The sequence below is a fragment of the Oryctolagus cuniculus genome, chromosome 19 (genome assembly GCF_051225735.1).
Source record: "Oryctolagus cuniculus isolate XC-2025 breed Fujian yellow rabbit chromosome 19, ASM5122573v1, whole genome shotgun sequence".
In the NCBI taxonomy this organism is placed as follows: Eukaryota; Metazoa; Chordata; class Mammalia; order Lagomorpha; family Leporidae; genus Oryctolagus; species Oryctolagus cuniculus.
In genome coordinates this window covers 58,130,224-58,145,782 of record NC_142885.1, presented here as the reverse complement: position 1 = coordinate 58,145,782, position 15,559 = coordinate 58,130,224, and the positions used below count along the sequence as shown (strand labels likewise).

Here is a 15,559-nt window from a genome sequence, read left to right as displayed (position 1 = left end):
CTACTGCAGAGAGCAATTTGGCTCCATGGGGTCATGTTGAAGGAGCAACTGATCCCCTGACCTTCCCATGACCCCAGCAGGTGCACATCCAGGTGTAAGTGTCCTTGAGGAACATGGAGCAAGGCAGTTACTGCAGTAACAAGTGCAAAGGTGGAAAATCAGGAACAACCTGACTGTCCATTAGGAGGGGGATAGATAAACACATTATTGTATCCTTACACAGTGGGGTACACAGAACACAGACAGCTGTTAGCATGAACTGGATGTGGTATGAGAGTGAGCATTTGGCTGAGCTGGTAAGATGCTGTCTGGGATACCCACATCCCAGATCAGAGTGCCTGGTTCAAGTCCTGACTCTGCTTCTGAATCCTGCTTCCTGCTAATACACACCCTTGGAGGCTGCAAGTGATGGCCTGAGGACTTGGGTCCTCGTCACCCATGTGGGAAACCCAGACTGGATTCCAGGTTCCTGGCTTCTGTCTGTCTTAACTCCAGCCATTGTGGGCATTTGGGGGATTAAACAGAGGCTGGAGGATCTCTTTCCGTCTCTTTCAAGTCAAATGAAAATAAATGAATTTTAAGAAAGGAATTAGATTGGGTCTGCGTGGGTGGATTTTTTTTTAACATAATGTTGGGTCAAAAAAATCAAACTCCAAAACAATGTAAACGATATGATTCTGATTATAAGTGGTGAATACAGTAAGCATACTAAATATAATATACAGGTTCACATGGGCAGTAAAGTATACAACACTGACCAGAAGCGTTCTGTACATACCAAATTCATAACAGGCTGGGGAGGAGAACACGAGAGGCTGGGCAGCTTTACACGCATGCACACGTGTGTACACAAGCTCAATTCTTTCACCAACTTGGTGAATACCTGTGTGTATATATAAATATAGATAATCCTTTGGGCTTTCTTGGTCCGTTTTTTAAGAATTGATACACAAAAACAGCACACACCTACCGGGGGCCATGCAGCGTTTCTGTGCCTGCACATGTTGTGTAATATTCCAGTCACAGCAAGCACATCTCACTCCTCCAGCAGCATCATTTTTTTTTTTTTTTTGACAGGCAGAGTGGACAGTGAGAGAGAGAGACAGAGAGAAAGGGCTTCCTTTGCCGTTGGTTCACCCTCCAATGGCCGCCGCGGCCGGCACACTGCGCTGATCCAAAGCCAGGAGCCAGGTGCTTTTCCTGGTCTCCCATGGGGTGCAGGGCCCAAGCACTTGGGCCATCCTCCACTGCACTCCCTGGCCACAGCAGAGAGCTGGCCTGGAAGAGGGGCAACCGGGACAGAATCCGGTGCCCCGATCGGGACTAGAACCCGGTGTGCCAGCGCCGCAATGCGGAGGATTAGCCTAGTGAGCCGCGGCGCTGGCCTCCAGCGGCATCATTTCTTTGGGTTGGAACATCCACAATCCTTTCTTATAGCTTTTTTTTTTTTGGGGGGGGGGGAATACACAGTACCTTGTCCTTATCTATAGTCCCTAAAGTGCAAGAGTTTTTATGTTTTCTGCATTTAAATTTTTTTTAAGTAAAAAGGATTTATTTCTACTTTGCTGCAATTTACTTATCAAACAGTTCCACAGCCCATATTGTGTGTATCAAACTTTGCAAATGTTAATCATTCCTGCCTCAGGGCCAGTGTTGTGGTGCAGTGGGGTAAGCTGCTGCCTGTGATGCGGTCATCCCATATGAGCACCGGTTTGAGTCCCAGCTGCTCTACTTCCAATCCAGGTCCCTGCTGGTGTGCCAGGGAAAGCAGCAAAAGAGGGCCCCAGTGCTTGGGCCCCTGCAGCCATGTGAGAGACCCAGGTAGAGTTTCAGGCTCCTGGCTTCTTCCTTGGTCTAGTCCTTGTGATTGTGGCAATTTGGGAAGTGAGCCAGCAGGTGGAAGATCCCTCTGTCTCTGTCTTCTCCCCCTTTCTCTGTAACTATGCCTTTCAAATAAGTAAATCTTTTTAAAAAAATTCCTGCTTCATAACAACCCCATGTAATATACAATTTTAGAAGAGAGGAAACTGATGCACAGAGAGGTTAAGCCACTTACCCAAGGCAAAACAGCTGGACAGTACCAGAGCCAGGCTTCAGCCCCGGGTATCCTGATGCACTGTCCATGTCCAAAGCACCTGAGACGTGGTATCCATTGCTTGTAGCCTCTCTCCTAGTCTCCAGGTGTGTCCCATAGCCCCTTCCACGCTGCCTCTCTGCTGTCTTCCTTTACTTTGTTGCAAGCTGTGTACACACCCACCCACCCATGGATCACTCTTTCCTGCCTCTATGGGAAGGAAACAGCAAATGCTGTTGAACAAATGGATGCGTGAGTGATTGCAGGTTCCTCGAAGTAACTCTGTGTCCATATCAAGCTCAAGGTCATTGCTTCTGAGTCTCCCTCTGCCTATGATGTCATATAGGACATTGGCACTGGGAATGTGGAAAGTCAGTTCATTTAGTAGAAAAGTTGACAAACAAAACCAAATGATGTAGGATGCTTGTGTCTTAAGGGCTGCCTCTTCTTCTAAATGTGGATGGGTGGTTCAGAGAACACTGCAGAGTTTTAGGAAACATTCAGGCTTCCTCACAAATCGCTGTTCTCTCTCCAAATAATTGCTGTCCGATTTCTGGCTTTAAGGTGATGCCATCTCTTCCAGGAAGCCCTCTCTGCCACCGCCTTGCCCTCTTCCGTTGCTTTCCTGCCTCACAGTCGTGTAAAGTAAATTCTCATGGAGAGCAGGCTGGAAGAGTCCCAGGGCAGACGAAGCCAGCGGTCCTCCTAAGTTCCCTCAATCCTGCTCTATTTGCAAATGCAAGCAGAACTTAACTGGAGCTATTTCTTATAAATGCTGATTTTAAAAAATGGCAGAATCTGAACTCAGCCAACACATTTACGTTTCTCTGTGGACTTTGTAGGTGGATGGACCCATTGAGGCAGCTGTATAATTCCTTGGCCTTCCTTCTGTAGCCCTCCTGTAAAAGTCCCCCTCGGTGCAGCTCTGGAGCTACTCATTTCATTGTTGTTGTTTGTGCAAATAAACACTTTCAGATTCTTGGTGTGCCTCAGTTTACCTTTATAACATTACCCTTTTCCCATGCCAAACTCATGACAACATACATATTTCTGAATTGATTCTAGTGTCTGTCCCCAGGAGACAGAAAAATTCAAGAGTTGAAGAATCATGTTTGCTTTAAAAATTCTTACTTTTCATTTTATCTGATAGGCAGATAAGCATGTAGGATGCTTGTGTCGTAAGGGCTGCCTCTTCTTCAAAATGTGGGTGGGTGGTTCAGAGAAAACTGCAGAGTTTTAGGAAGAGAGAGAGAGTGAATGAATGAATGAATGAATCTTGTATTCACTGGCTCACTCCCCAAATGACAGCAGCAGCCAGTTCATGGCCATGCTGATATACCCAGTTCAGGGTCTCCCATGTGAGTAGCTGGAATTCAAGTACTTGAGCCATCACATGCTGTCTCCCCAGGTGTGCTTCAGCAGGAAGCTGGATCAGAATTGGAGGAGCCAGGACTTGAACCAAGCCCTCTGATATAGGATACAGACATCTCAAGTGATGACTTAACCATTGCACCAAATACCTGTCCCCATCTTATTTTTTAAAGCTTTATTTGTTTATTTTAAGGTGGAGTGATGGGGAGAGAGAGAAATCTTGTATCTGCTGGTTCACTTCTCAAATGGCTGCAGTGACCAGGGCCGGGCCAGGCCGAGGCCAGGAGCCTGGAACTCAGTCTGGGTCTCCAGCATTGGGCCCAAAGACTTGGGCCGCCTTGTGCTGCCTTTGCAGGTGCATTAGCAGGGAGCTGGAGCAGAAGTGGAGCAGCCGGGACTTGAGCTGGCGTCACAGGTGCAGCTTAGCCTGCTGTGCTACAGTACCCGGCTCCTGTTCACATCTTACTGTTGGTACCTGGGATTTCTCGCTATGTGCTGGCCACAGGGTAACTGCTCATCTACCATTGCTGAGTGACTCTCATTGCTGGATGCAGTAGCTTAGCCAAAAGATGTTCTGCCATGGTTTCTATTATTTTCTTGAACAGAACTCCTTTTATTAAATGAAAGTGTTCTGACTTATATAAGACCAGCACGTTTCTCTGGTTCAACTGGGGTGAAACCGGGGAGAAACTGCTTTCCCTGCTGTCTCTCCCTGGAGCTCCCAACAGGATTCCCAGGCACAGGTCCCTGCCAGGTCTCTGTGTGCCTTCACCTTAGCGTCTCAGACGGATCTCGCTGAGGGGCCCCTCTTTGAGAGGCAGGCGACGCGTCCTCTCCTCCCGGCTCCTGAGTCAGCCTCATGGGGCGCTTTGCTAATGGAGCCATAAATTCCCCTTGAAATGAGCGTCCTGGTTTGGTTTGCTCTTCCGATGACCTCTTCCTGGGGAAAAGGTTCTGCTTTCCCTGAGTTATGGCAGCGACTCCTGCGCGTGGCTGTGTGGTGTCCTGCCTCTGCCATCTGATAGGCTAATTCCTTTCCAATTTACGAGCTCGTTAGTTCTCCTGCCAGCTCCCAGCTGACCCAGTGGCAATATCTGCCCGCGTCCTCCTGCTCAGACAAACACAGGCCCCCCCCTGCTGGGGAGGCAGCCATCCCAGCCCTGTCATCTCATTGACTGGCCCTGGCTGACTCCACTGAAACGGGCAGGGAGGACAAAGCACGGAGAGCCACACCAGGCTTGGTTCCCGTCCTCAGGAAAGCGCCTGACGTGGGTCTCAGGGCGGCTGGGAGGCTGACTTGGCCTGTGTTTAGTGGCTGATTGCCTGCCAAAAGGCTCAGGATAACGTCCACCATTTAGAGCAGTGAGGCTCCTGCCCGCCCGGGACCTTTCTTCCTGCCCCTACATTCTCCTTCTGGGATGCTCATGGCACATTTCGTGGTGCCATCCCCTGGCTCTGAGTCTGATTCCAGGAGCAGTAAGAAACCAAGCTGGGGATGCTTTCCACAGGCCTCTACTTCCTGACCTCTGTCATGGGCATAATGATGGGTCTCACAAGAGCCTGGGGCGTGCCATGAGATCCATGCACGGAAGGAGTTAGGAGAAGTGTGAGGAGGGCGGAGCCGAGGAAGACGCTGGTGCATCCCAGCTGGGGATTGAGGCGTTGGAATGCGATGGCAGAGGGGGGATGCACAGCTGCGGATAGCAGCGTTGATCCCCCGAGGTTCACACTGCAGCCTTTTACGAAGCATGGAGCATCCTCCAGGGCTCCCAGCGCGGCTCCAGGGCGGGGAGCTGTGGAGAGGCAGGGTCCATCTTCACGCTCTGCGCACAGCCCCGCTGCTTCCTGTCACTGCCTCTCCACTGCTTCTCTCCTTAAGAGTTGCATTGATCGGAGAAGAGCTTGAGAAATACAGATCAGCAAAAGCAGGACCGGACTAAAGCCAACTCCAACAGCCACTCGCTGTCTTTCCTCTAAGTGTGTCCTCTGTTTAAACAAAAACAGGGTAATTGTTTCATTCAACAATAAACTGTGGGCATGTTTTCTGTGAAAACTTAAAACCACACGATCTTTTTTAACGACTGCCTGGTGTTTCATTGTGTGTATTTCAGCACCCAGAACTGAAATCTGAACATGGGTGGTTTTGGGTTTTTCACATACAGGCAGCATTGTTGTAACATTTCCATACGTGAGCTCAATTTTGATTTAGGATAAGTTGCTCCAGGTACATGGGCTGTGACAAAAGAGATGCGCGTTTTTAGGTTTTTTGATACCTGGGACCCAGGCCCTCTGCAGCTAGCCGTCCTTACCCTGAGCCTGAATGTAGGAGGGACCCTCAGTCAGCATGGTTTCATCTGTGCAGATGCACGTGGACCTTGCTGGTCTTTTGAGCAGGGAAGGTGGAAACCCAAGCAGCTGCCAAACAAACCCCAAAGCCCAAAGCCCGTGTGGCTGAAGCTCGGGAGGCCTTGCCATTTAGAGTGGTGACTGGTGATGTTTGGTATCCAGAGATGCTGAGTTCTCAAGGTGGTCAGGTTCTAACCTCAGCTCAGAATCACTTGGGAGAACTTTTAAAAAAAAATGCTTATTCGTTTATTGATGTATTTATCATCTAACTGAACATGAGAGAGAGGGGGGTCTTCCATCTGCCGGCTCACTCCCTGCGTGTCTGCAACAGACGTGGCTGGGCCCAGTCAGAGCCAGGTGCCTGGGGAGGTCTCCCTTGTGGGCGCAGGGACTCAAGCACTTGAGCTGTCGCTGCTGCCTCCCAGGACGCATTAGCAGAAAACAGGAACCAGAAGCAGAGCAGCTGGTGCTCACTGTAGGGTGCAGGCGTCCTAAACAGTGGCCCAGCCTGCGGAGTCACAGTGCTAGGTGCCTTGAGGAATGGTTGTTTGATGGCGTCAGAGGTAAAAGATGGGAATGAAGGAAAGGTTCTAGGGATGGCTGCTGGTGGTGGGTGTGTAACAATGGGAATGTCCTAATGCCACTGTCCTGCGCATTGAAGAGTGGCAAAAATGGTAAAAATTTTAAAAAATATGTTTGTTTGTTCTGAAAGTCTGAGTTAGAAAGAGAGAGAGGGAGGAAGAGGGAGGCACAGAGACAGTGATGGGGAGGGAGAGAGAGAAAAAGGAATCTTCCATCTTTGGTTCGCTCTCCAGACAGCTCCAATAGCCAGCGCTGAGCCAGACTGAAGCCAGGAGCTTCTTCTGGGTCTTCCATGTGGGTGCAGGGGTCCAGACTCTTGGGCCTTCATCTGCTGCTTTCTCAGGTCCAAGCAGGAAGCTGGATTGGAGGTGGGGCAGCTGAACCACTGACCCAGACACCTGCTCTTGGCGTATATTATTTTCAAGGCAAAGGACTTGCTGGTGTAGCACAAAAGAAGTTATCTGTTATTATTTCTTTTATTTTCTTTCTAATTATGAAGGTAGTTGCTTGAGTATCTTGATTTGGAAAACTGATATTCTGTGTGGGAGGGGGCGTATTAATGCTACTGGAAACGTGTGCCCCCCTACTTAAACTTCATTGAGAGAGTCTCCTTCCTCTGTGAGTTAGCCGCAAAGCATTCTGCATCTCCAGCAAAGAGAAATCAATTTGAGCCAATGATAACTTGATCTTTGAGCTGTGCCCCGGCAGTGGAAGCACGCAGTGTGGTAAGGTGGAGAGAGACAGATGGTGTGGGCGGCAGGGAGTGGCGATGGCGTCTTCGTCTGGAAGAAGGAGATTTCCATCGTGGGGTGCTCTGCTCGGGACCTCCCCACCCTCTCGCCCAGGGCAGACATTGCTCATCCGTCAGCGTGGTCTTACCCTCTGGACACTACAGCTGCATGAGAACCCTTCTTCAGTGACGCTCTGGGCACCTGCCAGCAATCAGTCAGAAGAGGCGTAGGAGAGGAGACCCTTTTCCGTGCCTTACATAAGCAATCCTGTATACCCAGAAAGAAGAAAGAACGTTCCGAGAGAAAATGAACTGTTTTTCACTTTCTCAGAATTCTACGGCAAAGGAGAAAGTCATTCCCATGGGACTAATGCAGTGCTGCAGGAATTTTTTTTTAAAGATTTATTTATTTGAAAGTGTGAGTTACAGAGAGGCAGATGCAGAGAGAGAGAGATAAAGAAAGGTCTTCCATCCACTGGTTCACTCCCCAGATGGCCGGAACGGCCAGAGCTGTGCTGATTCCAAGCCAAGAGCCAGGAGCTTCTTCCGGGTCTCCCACATGGGTGCAGGGGCCTAAGCACTTGGGCCATCTTCTACTGCTTTCCCAGGCCATAGCAGAGAGCTAGATTGGAAGTGGAGCAGCCGGGACATGAACCAGTGCCTAAATGAGATGCTGGCGCTGCAGGCAGTGGCCTTACCCTCTGTGCCACAGTGCCGGCTCCTGCAGAAACTTCTAAGACAGGGGCTCTCAGAGTCCATCCAAGAGCAGTTAAAGGAAAACACCAAAACCCTGAGTCTGGGGTGGATTGATGTGTTGTCAAAGGGCTTGAAATAGAAGCGTGTGACTTCCCATGTGTGGAAGTCAGTACCTAGAGAGTGCAAAAACCATGTGGCTGTCACATTGTTGGCTCTGTCATTGTAAATATTGCTTCAGTGACTCCTACCGCACACCTGGCAATATGTCTTTCCTTCCCCGTGTTACATCATTATCACGAATCCCTCACTGTGTGTATATATGTACATTGTCTATATGTGAAGTGGATGTGACAGAACGTTAAGGGTTGTGACATTTTAACACCCAAAATTGATAAATACATGTTCAGAGTGTTCCAATGCTCTTCGAAATAGAAAAACTTAGCTTTGCCCTAAGCTGCCAAGTAGCTCTGAGTCTCAAATGTGCATTTTCCCCTCTTTGATTTGAAGCAGTTTAGAAAAGTAAAGTGAGCTTCTAGAAGACACGAGGAAACCACCAGGTATGCAGAGCCGGGCCCAAGAGGGGCTGCAGATGACAGGAGCAATGGCAGTGACAATCTACCGCACATTTTCTACTCGCTAGCCCTCGTGCTAGGGTGATTGGCGTGGATGCTCTTGCTTTCTCCTCTGAGGTCGGTCCTGTGACTGCCTGCCCTTTGCATAAGACAGGCCTCCAATCAGGGAAGTCAGTAACCTGTAGGTCGTGAAGCTGTGGGATTTGAGCCCAGGCACATCTGATTCAGCGAGTTGTGCTCCTGGGACTCTGGTTCTGAGACCAGCACCGTCTTCTCTCTCAGCAGGAAAAAGCAATGACTCAGAATCTGAAGCATCTTTCCCACCACTTCGCCAAAGGCAAGGACTTGAACTTGGTCCTCCTCATCTTTCCCACAGCAGAGCACAATCGCATTCACAGCTGATACACAACCAGCTCACATTTGGTCGAATTTGTGTTTTAGACAATTGGAGGCTTTCAAATCCAAGGAAATCTGTTCACAGAGCAATTGTGAGTTCTGAACTTTCCAACTGCCTGTTCGGGAACCAGAGTGGATGTGGCTCCCATGTCCTTGTCACTTGTATTTTTGGCCCAGGCACTCGCTAGGCAGTGTCGTAGCAGGATAGCAGCCCACAGGCAGATCGAGTTCCTGCCTTCAGCCTCGCAGTCTGGAGGAGGAGACAGTCTGGTCGTAGAAACATGGAAAAGAATTCCAAACAGGTGCAAGAGAAAGGCCTGGGAGGGAGTTGTCGCCCGGATCCGGGAGATCATGGAGAGTGGTGTTGAAGGTGGCGTGACCATGTCTGCCATTCAGTGCTTACCGTGTGCCACACACAGACCCTGTAAAGTCACCTGGGCCACCCTTTCTATTTCTGACATCAATCGTCAGTTCATCAAGTGGACTCTGCTGTCTCTCAAATCAATCAATCAAATATTTTTCCTAAAAAGAGGGGGCTGGTATTTGTTTTAGTGGTTAAGCCACTGCCTGGGGGTGCCTGCATTCCGTATCAGAGCGCCTGGGTTTGAACTGAATCTCGGCTCTGTTCCCAATTCCAGCTTCCAGCTAACATGGACCCTGGAAAGCAGCAGGTGATGGCTCAAGCTGTTGGGTCCCTGCCACTCCTGTGGAAAATCTGGATTGTGTTCCTGGCTTGCAGATCCAGTTCTGGCCCATCTCCAGCCATTGTGGACATTTAGGGGGTGCACCAGCAAACAACAACTCTGTCTCTCTGCCTCTCAAAGTTGACCTCTCATCACCGAGATATATGAATGGAAGAAGCTGACCCCAAAGGTAGCATTGAATTCAAAGCCAGGCCACAGCTAGAATTCAACTTCTCTCCTACTCTACTGTACCTTTCTTTCCCCTGTGAGATCTGAAAAATGAGTTGGCATTAGGTCGGAGGGGAGGCCACTGGGAAGTCCCTGCTGGACTGTGGATCACGACCTGGAGGTGTTGATAACAGTGTGGGGCAGGGAGGTTGGGGAAGGGGGTTCCTTAGAGGGTGAGTTGGGTGGGAGGAGATCTGAGGGGCTTCACACAGTCCTGCCAGAGGGTGTAGCTTTCACTCCAGGGGCTTGGGCAGTCCCAAGATCAGATTTATTCTAGGAAATGCTAGTCTGCTATTGAGGAGGCTTATGATGGGGAGAGGGAGGAGAGGTGCTGAGGATGCAGCCTTTGGTTAGTGGCAAGGCCAGGGCAGAGTGGGACCAGTGGACTCCTGGGGACCTGCAGAGCCTGGGAGTGAGCAGCACCTTCAGTTTTGTGCTCCATATGCCCTCATGCCTCACTCGAGGCTCAACCCTGCTGTTTGAATTCAGGCCATGGTAGCATACCACAGGCCCACAACAGATATGAGGGAAGCTGGGAACCCACAGAAAAGCAAAAGCCCTGTGACTCCTTGGGTAGCTCGATCCATGTCTGACTGTTAGCTCTTATCATTACCCAGTTTATTTCAGCCTTGACTTCAGCAAGGGTGGAAAGTTTTATGGAATGGAAATATTTTTGAGATTCAATAGTTCTTTTGTGAAAAGATGGTGGTGGAGGGGCAGAGGTAGGAGAGAAAGAACAGAAAATGATAACATAGGATTAGATAAGAAACTTCTTGGCGAGTGGATAAATAATCAGAGCAAATTCCTGCAGAGTGGGAAAATGCAGATGGCACTTGGCGCTGGAAGATCCATTGAAACAAGTGCACTGTGCTTTCTGGGTGTTACCACGGTGTTTCCGAGGCCCTTTGTCAAAGACGCTATTCACCAACCACGCTTTAATCTTTAGCCACCGCTCATCCAAAGGCCTTAGGAACCTGTGGGGTTCGCGGACTGCACCGGCCCAGATGCACTTTCAACAGAAAGGATGTTGGATGCTATTTGCTGTCAGCCCTGGGATGTTTCTAAAAATCACAAGGACTAAAGTGTTTTTGTAGCTGATTTTAAATACGTCTAACACAAGAGTAGAAAGCCAAATACAACAGAATTTAAATAAGCTGCACTTCGGACTTCTGATGTTGAAGTTTGCGTGCCTGCAGTTTGAGGTTGTGAACTGGGGAGGAATCAGGCTGAGTTTCTTAGAAAAGTGGTGTCTAATTTTACCTCTTCTCATTTATTTTTGTTCCTCTGAGGGATAAGTGCTACTGCTGACCTTGCATCTGATTTGATGAGGCTGCAGACTGCTTGTCCCTCCAGTGATGGAGTGACAATTTTACGCTATGCCCTTAGCCAGCGCCAAAGTCACACCAACCTAGATTTGAATCCAGCTCCATGGCGTAGCTTCTCTGTGAACCTGAACGAGTTTCTGAAAGCCTCTTTGAGAGTGGAATGGGGAATAATTATGGTACTGTGTCTCCAGGCTCCTGGAAGCATTAATCTGATAATGAGGCAGTGCGTGCCAGAAGCTTGGAACCAGCCTTGGCACATGCTAAGTGTTCATTCAATGCTAGCTTTTAGTGTCATTAACTGTTGGCTCTAACAAAACAAAAAAACCAAGGTCGAGGCTTCATTTTTGTGAAGTAAATGATTAAATATTACAAGGTGAAGACATTAACTTTTATTAATGCTTTATAAATGATTAAATATTATTAGTAGGTTAATATTTATTAATGTATATGAAATGATTAGATGAATTATAAAGCTATCTCTAGTGTGCAGGAATTTTATACTAAATGATTAAGTGAGTTAAAATCAAATAAGTTACTACTCATAAAGCAATCAGAGCAGTACTCAACACACAGTAAGCATTCAACTACTTATTTATGAAATGTGAGAACGTTTGAACTATCTGGGGTGACTTCTTCAAATTGATCTCTTTCTGAAGGGAGGGGCTATCAGACTGGAGGAAAAAGTGCATTTCTTCACCCTAGCAATTTCATGTCCATCCACATTCCCTGTGCACCCTCAGCGCTGTTTCTCTGTTCTTTTTTTTTTTTTTTTAAAGATTTATTTATTTGAAAGAGTTACACAGAGAGAGGAGAGGCAGAGAGGGGGGTCTTCCATCCGATGGTTCACTCCCCAGTTGGCTGCAGCGGCCAGAGCTGCACTGATCTGAAGCCAGGAGCCAGGAGCTTCTTCCCGGTCTTCCAGGGACTTGAACCGGTGCTCATATGGGATGCTGGCGCTTCAGGCCAGGGCATTAACCCGCTGCACCACAGCACCAGCCCCTGTTTCTCTGTTCTTCCTTGCTGGCTGATAGTGTGAGAGACGGGGAGGAAGAGCAGAGACCAGTCCAGGTTCCACCCAGCAGAAAAGGGTTTCTTGTGCCTGATTTGGGGAATAGCTTCTACTCTTGATAGAATCTCAGATTTACAGAACAGTTACAAGAATGGGATAAAGAACTTGGATTGCAGTCTTCATCCAGACTCACCCATTGTGTTGCCCCATTGCTTTCACAACCTTCCCCACCCCATCTCTGTTTCTCACCTATCTTTCTATCACCTGTCTATCATGCATCCATCCATCCATCTATCTATATATCTAATCTATCATGTTCTTGAAGCATTCAAGAGTACCTTGTATTTGTGCCTTTAAACACTGTAATGTATGTTTCCTAAGAACAAAATGGTTCTTTTACATAACTAGAGTTCAGTTACCAAAGCCAGGAAATTTGACATGGAACACCACTCCTCTCTGTTTCTCTATCAAAGCTCATCAGATCTCAAGATCTCTTTGGTTTTACCCAGTCCAGGATCCAATCTAGGGTCCCAGACTCTATGCTTCTGGCTCTTTCTTTGTTTCTGGATCTTGACATTTTTGAAGAGCATAAGCCAACTGTTTTGTTGAATGATTGTCAGTTTGTGTGTTTGATGTCAGAAATAATGCTGAGGCATTGTCTGTTGCTTTCAAAAAGCATCTTGGAACTTGTGTCTGTGGGGGTGCTACTACTAACGCAGGCTGAAGTCTGGGGTGAGTCGTCTGGCCTAGATCTGGGTTCTTTTATTCTGCTACGCTCTGCAGATTGTTGTATGTTCATTAAAAGTGACAGGAGGCTTAAGTAGGAGTGGAGGGGAGATTATCTCTGTGTTCATCTTTGCAAGACCCACTTGTTGATTAGAATGGGAGTCAAGCTGTCATTGCTCATGTGACTGGTAGCCTGCAGTTTTTAGATTGCTTCTCCCAGAACAGAAGCCAAGGCAACCTGGGTACAGGTTGTTTACTTGGGGCCAATTCTATATTAAAGCACAAGTTAGGGAATGGGAGAGGGAAGCGAGGCAGCTCAGGAGGCCCGGCCAGTGTGTGCTGCCAGACCAGCCCTTCCTGTGGGTCACGCGAGCTTGATCCCCTGGGAACTTTTGGAGGCAGTTAGCATCATAGCGAGGACCAGGAAGTTAGGGTGTTGTTGTTCCAGTCCCTGCTGCCAATGGGCTGAGGACGCCCCCAGGGCACCAGCTGCAGTATGCAGACTAAGCGCAGCTCCAAAGTCCTGGAGGGTCTCAGTGCTCACAGCCTGCATGGGGAGATCTGGCGATAAGGGGCTCTGGGCAGAGCCTGGCGGGTGCCCACTCCCCTGTTGGTGCCTGTCTTACTGTGGGTGAGCATTTATCACTGTCCCCATAGAGCACTATCTTTTTTCCCTCTTTTTACTTTGATTCAGGCTCTGTTTCAACCCCTAAGACATAAGGCCATAGCCTTTCATTTTAAAAAACGTTACTTGGGTCTCAGACCCTGCCTTTTTGGTGTTTCTTCCATGGAGGGGGGACCGTAGTGGTGTTGCATAGCTCTGAGTGTGTAGGCATTGGGACCAGCCATCCTGGACTCTGTTTGTCCTGTCTCTAGGACCATGGGCAGGTCACTGCCACCTTTATGAGCTTCAGTTTCCTTGTGCACAAATGGGCATGGAAGAGCCACTCCTCAGGGTTTCAGAAGTGAGAATTAAATACGACATTGTTTGTAAGCCCTGACACAGAGTGGTCATCATTGTTCAAACTCACAACACATGTAAAGTGGCCTGCACTGTGCCAGGCACAACTGCTTGATAAGTACCCAGGGTTTATGATCCAGGGTTGGCTAACTTTGTCTACAAAGAGCCAGATAGAAATGTTTTAAGTGTTGATATCCTTTAGGTCTCTGCAGATTGAGAATCCCTTATCTAAATACTTGGAATGAGATGTATTTTATATCTCAGCTATTTTTGGAGTGTGAGTGTGTAACTGAGTGAGAGAGAGAGAGAGCGAGAGAGCGTGTGCGAGCGCGAGAGTGAGAGAGAAGATGTCTTGGGGATAAGATATAAATCTGGGCCGGCGCTGCGGCTCACTAGGCTAATCCTCCGCCTGTGGCACCGGCACCCCAGGTTCTAGTCCCGGTTGGGGCGCCGGATTCTGTCCCGGTTGCCCCTCTTCCAGGCCAGCTCTCTGCTGTGGCCAGGGAGTGCAGTGGAGGATGGCCCAAGTGCTTGGGCCCTGCACCCCATGGGAGACCAGGAGAAGCACCTGGCTCCTGCCTTCGGATCAGCGTGGTGCGCCGGCCGCGGCGGCCATTGGAGGGTGAACGAACGGCAAAGGAAGACCTTTCTCTCTGTCTCTCTCTCACTGTCCACTCTGCCTGTCAAAAAAAAAAAAAAAAAGATATAAATCTGAACATGAAATTCACTTAGGTTTCGTATCCAACTTGAACACAAGGCCTGAAGGTGATTTGCTAGAACATTTTTAGTACGCCTGCATTTTGTGCCCGATCCCATGGGTTCAGATATGGATTTTTTCAGCAGTCATCAGTAGTATGTCAACAAAAAGACATGAATGTATTCTATAAAACTTTATTGACAAAACCTGACAGTGGCCCTGAGTTATAGTTGACTGAGCCCTGGCTCATATCATTGGAAATATTACAGCCATTACTGTCATTGTGGGCTGTTTCATTGCTAACCATTTTGGCAAAGCACAGTTGATTTTTGTTATTCATAGTAGTCCTGTCCATAAGCTACAATGAGCACTGAAATAGCAAACACTGAACCATCGCTCTTAGGGAAATACGGGTCTAGGTTCCTGTGAGTCTCTGGTTGCAACAGTTTTGTCAGACAACCAACGTATCATCTTATTTGATGTGTGTTTAAAATTTATTTTCATTTTATTAAAGGACAGAAAGATATCCTTCCATCCTCCGGTTCACTCCCCAAATGCTTGTACCATCCAGGAGTGGGGAACTGGGAGCCCCATCCAGGTCTCACACATGAGTGGCAGGGACCCAACTACTTGAACCATCACTTGCTTCCTCTCAGGGTGTGCTTTACCAGGAAGCTGAATCAGAGACAGAGCAGATGGACTGAAACCAGGCACTCTGATATGGGATACAACTGTTCCAAGCAGTGTCTTAACTACTGCCCAAACATCTACTCCCATGGGTACAGACATAGACGTAGATTTATCCACAGTGAGCTAAGGGCCAACAATACTATATCTCATGCCTGAACAAAGCTTATTGAATGTACGTATGTATTGGGCACGTCGCAGCCATCTTTCTTGTACTTAGTAACACTAGACAATGCCCCGGCACTGTTGAGTGTCATTTTCAACAGTAAAGCTACGAAAAGGAAACACAAAATGTGGAAATGTCGTGCTTAAGAGACATAGACACACGTTCACTGTATGAAGGCGGAAACGAGAGGGTGAGCAGGGCCTGTTGGAACTCAGCGAGGAAGGTGTGCATTGAGTGATTCAGATTTCTTTTTTTTTTTAATTTTTTAAACTTTTATTTAATAAATATAAATTTCCAAAGTACAGTTTAT

General features: G+C 48.1%; 1 long non-coding RNA gene across 15 annotated transcripts in view; it reads left to right on the top strand.

The window, feature by feature from the left end:
* LOC103348570 (uncharacterized) overlaps positions 1–15,559 on the top strand; it is a 226,909-nt gene that overhangs the window by 89,378 nt on the left and 121,972 nt on the right. The window contains exon 4 of one of the 15 annotated variants that reach the window (XR_016225722.1): positions 9,406–9,423. The exons of 11 other annotated variants lie outside the window; for them this stretch is intronic. This is a non-coding gene — a long non-coding RNA (uncharacterized LOC103348570). Of the gene's footprint in view, positions 1–2,638; positions 2,849–2,916; positions 3,039–9,405; positions 9,424–15,559 lie in introns of those variants that run through there. 3 more of the 15 variants (XR_016225705.1, XR_016225717.1, XR_016225709.1) reach the window with 3 other exon arrangements.